We start from the raw sequence: 7,356 nt of genomic DNA on the forward strand, positions 1-7,356 counted from the left end.
GGCGCCTGGGTGGCTCAGGCTGTTAAGCATCCAACTCTTGGTTTTGGCTCAGGTCATGATCTCAGGTCCTGAGATGGAGCCCGCATCAGGCTCAGCGCTAACCATGGAGCCCACTCTTCCTCTGCCCCTCCCCCACTCATAAGTGTGTGTGTGTGTGTGTGTGTGTGTGTGTGTGTGTGCGTGCGCGTACGCGCGCGTTCTCTCTCTCTCTCTCTCTCTCTCTCAAGAAAAGCAAACAAACAAAAAAAGGGAAACAAGCAAATTTAGGGAATTAGCTTTGAACGATTTGGCTTATTGTGAATCAGCTTCTGGCTTATTAGCCATTTGGCAAAGTGATGGTTTGAGGAATTACTCATTTGGGCAGCTGGCTTTCTGTGATGTGCTTGTTGGAAAACTGGCCTGGAGTCTGGTGTTGAGTAAGATCAGGGCTATTAGAAGGAAGCAAGGTGGCCAAGCCCGGGGGAGGGATCCTAACCCCGCCTAGAGGAGGAGGGGAGGTTTGTTTGAGGCCTGGCTGAGTCCTGAAGAATGAGTAAGCCTTAACCAGTTCTGTCAACTCTGCCCCTTAACAGCTCTCGGAAATGCCTACTTCTCTCCACCCCCACAGCCAGCTCCCAGGTCCAGGCTCCTGGCATCTTGCCCCGGACCACTGCTGTAGAGGCCTCCTGACTAGTGTCCTGGCATCCACTCTGGCCCCCTTCAGTGTGCCACACCAGAGCCAAAGGGAAATTTCTCATGCATAAATCTGATTTATCCTCCCTGCTTGACACCGTTCGATGGCTTTTCATGGCCCATAGGATAATGGTCAGAATTAATGTCCTCGCTTATTGGGACAATTAAAGGAGTTACCACGTGCAAAACATCTAGAAGAGCGCCTGGCACATGGTGAGTGCCACACGGATGTTAGCTCTCACTACAGTTACGAGGCTGCGCCCCTCCCCCTCCCTCCACCTTGCACGAGGTGTCCAGTTTCACCTGGGATCTTTCCCCTGATCACCAGGTGCTCCTCACTTGTCTTCCAGCCATTCCTCGAATGCACCATGTCCCTTCTTCCTTCAGGAAGTAGCTCTTTGAGACTTAGCCATGCGGTGACTTACCTGAAACACACTGCCTGCTTCCACAGATGAGGTGCTTCTCCAGGGCAGGGACAGTTTCATTTCTCTCTCTGTCCTCAGTGCCAAGCACAAAGCGAGCATCAGCAAACCTTGTTAAATAAAAGAATGAAAAAAGAAAAGGGAAGGGAAGGGAAGGGATAGGAAGGGAAGGGAAGGGAAGGGAAGGGAAGGGAAGGGAAGGGAAGGGAAGGGAAGGGAAGGGAAGGGAAGGGAAAGGATAGGAAGGGAAGGGAAGGGAAGGGGAAAAGAAAAGAATGGATACTTTGAGGCTCTGAACAGCTGCCACCCCTATGATAACAGAGCTGATTTCGCGCTGTGCTGGGCTGTCCACAGCCTGTATGACCCGTTCGCTGGCTCAACATTTTGGGGGCTGCAGGGAAATTTTCTGAGGACTTTGCCCCTGGGAACCACTCAATCGAAGCCTGAGCAGGGGCCCCAGGATAGCTAAAGCCGAAGCATCTTTTTGCTATTGATCAGCAAGTTTCCAAAATAAGATGCCCTGCCAGCCTTTGGTCAGACCTCGGAAGTTGTCCCGCTCCATTCCACACTTGCCTTCCTCAGTCCTCAGAAATGGACCGGTAGACCATTTGTGCCCGCAGTGTGGCTCAGTCACGGCCCCCCACCCCTCAATTCGTGAACACCGTGTGAGCACTCAGTGAGGAGGGGCACTTGGAGAAAAGAGCCAGGAGCAGCTTGGAGCTCAGGGCTCCAGGTGAGGAAACAAGGCAGGTACGAGCACCGTTCACATCAACGTAGAGGGAATGTCTGGCACACAGAGAATGCCCAGCGTTTGTAGGGCAAATGTATGGTGGGTGCGGGGGTGGGGGTGCTCATACATCGGCTGTCTCTTCTCAGATGAAGCTTTCAGCAGAACTGGGTTTTGAGGCATGCATGGGCAGCTGTTATCACATGATGGGGATGTGGAGGAGAGGTGGAGTGTCGTTTGAAGAAGAGGGAACAGCATATGCGAAGACACGGAGGCCGGAAGCAGCACAGGGTTGCCATGGTATTACAAGCAGGTCTGGAGGAACATGGGGAAATGGGGTGGGGGAAAAGCAAGGTGCGCGAGCAGGAGATTGGGCTGAAGAGGAAGGCGGCTTTATCCCATGGCAGTGGGGAGCTCATCAAAGGTTTTCAGCAGGGGAAAGGCATGATGATATTTTCTTTTTAGGAAGGTCACTCTGGTAGTCTGTGTGGGGCTGAGAAGGACAGAAGGGAGACAGCCAGGGGGCTGGAGGCTGTCCTAATGGTCCAAGTGAGAGCTGGTTCAGCCTGACTTAGGGCAGCGGCAGGGTTGAGGACAAGAGACTGATTCTAGACACCTTTGCGCCCTAGAATGGACCAGGCTAGGTGACTCATCTGTCAAGTATGTATTACGCTCCTTCTTCATGTTTAAGAAAACATGTACGCGTGTGAGAGAGGAGAGGTACAGAGATGGAGGAGACCCGTCCCTACCCTTACAGGGGGAGGCCGACACACATCTGTTCACCGTGTGGACGGAGTGCCTGCTTGGCTCGTGCACACAGAGGAACACAACAGAAGGTCCGCAGAAGCCAACTGTGCCAGGAGCAGTCCCATGAAGTGCCGTAGACAGAGGTGCCAGAGGGACAATCCTAGCTTGCGGAACTCTGTGAGGCCAGATGGAGGGGCGGCATTTTAGTGGGACCTTGGGATGTGGCAAGGGCAGCCAGGGGAACCCGTGATGCTTTGAAAGGCCACTCCAGGCAGAGGGAAGAGTCTGAGTGAGGGCGCAGCGATGTCAAGTCCCAAGGAACGGTGATTCAGTCTGGTGTCCGTGTGTGTGTGTGTGTGTGTGTGTGTGTGCGCGCGTATGATTAGAGAAGGAGAGAGAAAGGATATGGCCAGGACAGCTAGGGGTAGACCGTGGTGAGCCTCAAACAGCAGCCTAAGGAGCAGGGGTGGGTTGGGTCAGCCCTAGAAAATCACAAAGTCTTCTGTGCAAGCCAAGGGACATGGTCTGAGCTGTGCTTCAGAAAGGTGAATCTGCTACCGTGTTCAGCACATCTGAAGGGACAAGCCCTTCCCAGGGTGGGGAAATAGGTAGGTGGTCGTTGGCATAGCCATTGTGAGAGATGATGCTCTGGACAAGATTTCTAGCAAAAAAAAAAAAAAAAAAAAAAAAAAAAAAGAAAGAAAAGAAAAAGAAAAAAAGAAAAAAAAAGAAACCAAGGGGAGAGGTGTGGGAAATATTGCAAAAGCAGCCTATATAAGTAAGAGTCCACAAGTGCTTATTGTCTGTTTGCTGTTTATTGTCCATTTACTGTTTATTGTCTGTTCACAGGGTCAGGCTCTGTGCTAGGCACTAAGGGTGTGGGCAGATTCAGGCGCAGTTTACAAGGATCCCTTGCTTGGCGGGCTTGGTGAACTCACAGACCAAGGCGGAGAAGAAAGGAAACGTTCGTCGCCTTTTGAGGACGTGCCAGGTACTGAGCTAGAAATTTGATATACATAATCGCACTTGATCTCAAAGCTGTAGTCAAATGGGGCAAGTAAGCTTATGTGCATTTTTCAGATTTGGAAACAGATTCTAAAGGCTGAAGTGACTTGCCCAAGTTCACACCGGCTAATTTGGGGAAGCCTCCAAAGGCAGTGCTTTGTCTCCTATACCAGGAGTCTCCATTGAAGCCATCTAGATACTATTATTATCCCCATTACACAAACAAGGAGACTGAGACACAAAGGGGCTAGTAACTTATCCAGGGTCAAACCACTGGTAAGTGGAAGAGACAGGTTTTCGACCTTAGCAGGCTGTTTCAAAGCCCATGCTCTTAACCAATGTGCTATGCATAAATGATAACCAGACAGACTCCTACAGAGGCATAAAGTAAACCACCAGGTCTGCTTGCTTGCAGCATTTTCTATCTATACATGTTTATTCCTTCAGCACTTATCGAAGTGTTTTTTGCTTGCCAAATCCTGTGTTCAGCACACCAAGGATCCAGGGATACCTACGACAAGAGCCTACCCTCAACTCTGGTGGGAAGACATAGAAATGAACAGGTATGGTGAGGTACAGCGAAACCATCGGAGGGTTTGATCAGAGGTCTGACATGATCTAAATTAAGTTTTAACGTGAACATCATCGCTCTGCTTGCTGTGTAGACAATAAACCTTAGGAGGGTAAGGGTGGGAGTCAGAAGACCAGTGAAGGTTGGTGCAGTTGATCAGAACAGAGACATAACGGTGGCCTGGGCAGTTGCATCACAGCCAGGGGGTCCCTGGTTTGGCCAAGAGCTCTGTTTTAATACTCTGGGGAGCAGGGAGACTAGGGTTTTCCACTAACTCTTGGCTCCCCCACTAATTGGCCTTGTTGGGTCTCTGAAGAGGTCTTTTCATGACCAATGTGAGATGCTTGGGTCAGAGTGCCTCTAAGGTTCCTGTCTTCTCTAAGGTTCAATGTCATTACCCTGCTTACCTTCTGCCAGTGACTTTGTACAGCTATGTAAACTCTGTACCATCGCCTCACGGAGCCACCTCCCACATCATTTTCTTTTTTTTTTTTTAACGTTTTTATTTATTTTTGAGACAGAGAGAGACAGCACATGAATGGGGAGGGGCAGAGAGAGAAGGAGACACAGAATCGGAAGCAGGCTCCAGGCTCTGAGCCATCAGCCCAGAGCCTGACGTGGGGCTCGAACTCACAGACTATGAGATCGTGACCTGAGCTGAAGTCGGATGCTTAACCGACTGAGCCACCCAGGCGCCCCATTTTCTGCCACTTTCCGAATCATTGATCTACTCCAGCCACACTGGCTTCCTCTTTGTTCCTCAGAGAGTCAAGCTTGTCCCTACCTCAGTGCCTTTTCACCTGCTGTTCCCTCAACTTAGGAAGTACTTGCCCTCAATCGTCACATGGTTGGGTCCTTCTCAGCCTGGTCTCAGCAGAAACTTTGTTTGCTCAGAGAGGCCATTTCTAACTGCCTTGACGTAGGTGGATCTGCAGTCTGCCATATCGTTTCTCCTAGTTTACATTTGTCTTAGAGCTTATAATGAACTGAAATCCTCTTACTTAGTTGTTTATATCTTTATTGTCTATTTCCCAATACAACATCAGTTCCATGAGAGCAGAGACCTTGTCTGTCTTTGTTCATTATGATTATCCAGTGCTTCGAACAGTGTGTGGTCAGTACCTAGGCACTCGATAAGTATTTGTTGAATCATCGAGTGAATAAATAATGAATGGCTGAATGAGCCATCTTTTAGATGTTTGTAACATATAATCTAGAGCAGGATGTTATCCATTTTCTGAATCAGAGTTTTGTAATTTAAAAAAATTTAATTTTTGTTTTTGAGAGAGAGAGAGAGAGAGAGCACGTGAATCATAGAGTGCATGAGTGAGAAGAAAGGGGCAGAGACAGAGGGAGAGGGAATCCAAGCAGGCTCTGTGCTGTCAGTGCAGAGCCCAATGTGGGGCTCGATCTCATGAACCATGAGATCATGACCTGAGCCAAAACCAAGAGTCGGACCCTGAACTGACTGAGCCACCCAGGTGCCCCCGAGAGAGAAAGAATCTTAAGCAGGCACCACGGTCAGTGCAGAGCCCGACAAGGGGCTCGATCCCACAACTGTGAGATCATGACCTGAGCCAAAGTCAAGAGTCAGATGCTTAACTGACTGAGCCACTCAGGGGGGTCCCAGAAATTTTAAAACATTTAAATAATTAAAAGCACAGATCTAAGGATAGCAATGAGTACACATTCTCCTGAAGTATTATGTTTTTAAATCATGGAATCATAGACTGCTCAGGTTGGATGGGAACCATCTTAATCTTCAGAGTCAGGCAGATCTGGGTTCAAATGCCGGCTCTGTCACTTGCTAACTCCACAAACACATAAGTCACTTAACCTCTTGAGCCTCAGTTTCCACAGCTATAAAATGGGGATTATAAAGCTTACCTTGGAGGAGGCATTAAGTCAGATATTAGATACAAAGTGCCTGGGACACAGTTGGTGCTCCGTAAATGTTAATCCTTCTTCCCTCTGCGGAGGGACTGCGTAGGTCCTGATAACCAATATACGTTGAACAAATGGTGGGGCCTACTCCAAGGACCTCATTCTGCTGATGAGGAAACTGTAGCCCAAAGAGTCACAGTGACTCTCTAGGTCGTGCGGCATGAGGACGTCAGAGTGTGGCTTACAGCATGGCTTCATTTACGGCCCAACACTTTTATATCCTCCCTATACTCTCCTGCTTTGGTTTTCTTCCCCGTCACGCACAACATTCTGGGGCCTGAACTGGGTTTTCTGTGCATCCACACAGCTACTCAAACCTCAGGGGGATTGGGGGGCTGTGGGGAGGCCTGGACCAGAGCTCGTAAACAAAGCTCAATACTTCACAAGCTTTGTAAAAAGTGTTTACACACAGGCTTACTACTGGCTTCTAGTGGTAAACTGTCCCTGAAATGAGTTCTCACTGGCTAGAAGTACAGGCAGGGTCACACTATTTATATTCACCAGCCCTCAGCAGTGTTCATGTATCATTCTGTTCGGTTCACAGCACTCCCTGAGGCCACCCCACTGCCTGGCCTTGTGCTGGGCCCTGGACCTCCGACTCTGAAGACCAGTGAAACCCGTTCAGGGGCGGAAGCAGAGATGGATGTAGGCAGTTATCACACAACGTTCTCTGAGCTGACACAGAGAAATGCAGGAATCTGAGGGATCCCAGAGGGGGGGCCCTAGCCCAGCCTGGGAGAAGGCTGCAGGGAGGGCTTCCTGGAGGAGGTAACATCTGAATTTTATTTATTTTTTCCCTATATGAGGAATATTCTCTTGTTCTGGAAACATGGCTTTAGCAACCCTGGAAAACACGAGGTTGAGGGGGAACTGAACTGCCCCAAAGCACTCTTAATTTTTGCTTCTTGGAGGTTTGGATTGGCCCACGGGATCCTAATGTGGGCATTTTTGCCATAATGTCATATGCAAGGCCCTGAAAAGAAAACAAACGAAAATCCTTTTGCAAAATCCCCTGGCGTAAAAACGATAGGGTTTCACAACAACAGTGGAATAAGTTAAAACCTATGGGTCTTTGTAAGCAGAACTCTAACAAAAACAGCACCAATCCTAATAAATGGTGGCTCAGTGGCTGCCGGCCTTTTTACCCAGCATCAAGGTCACTTTGTGCTAGCAGCCTTAAGCCTGAGGTACCCTGTCCCAGATGTAGGATTTTTGCGGCATTTGCCTCTGACGGAACCGGATTCATCAAAGTGACAACTGTGGAGTTG

The 7,356-nt window shown here is 49.2% G+C and overlaps 1 long non-coding RNA gene across 1 annotated transcript; it reads left to right on the top strand.

Moving 5' to 3' along the window:
* Window positions 1-3,323: 3,323 nt before the first annotated feature.
* Window positions 3,324-6,838, top strand: LOC102962515. The gene is made up of 3 exons (XR_006208375.1): window positions 3,324-3,559; window positions 4,021-4,136; window positions 6,633-6,838. It is a non-coding gene; the product is annotated as an uncharacterized LOC102962515 (long non-coding RNA).
* The last annotated feature ends 518 nt before the right edge of the window (window positions 6,839-7,356 follow it).

The sequence above is a fragment of the Panthera tigris genome, chromosome D1, assembly GCF_018350195.1.
Source record: "Panthera tigris isolate Pti1 chromosome D1, P.tigris_Pti1_mat1.1, whole genome shotgun sequence".
Classification (NCBI taxonomy): domain Eukaryota; kingdom Metazoa; phylum Chordata; class Mammalia; order Carnivora; family Felidae; genus Panthera; species Panthera tigris.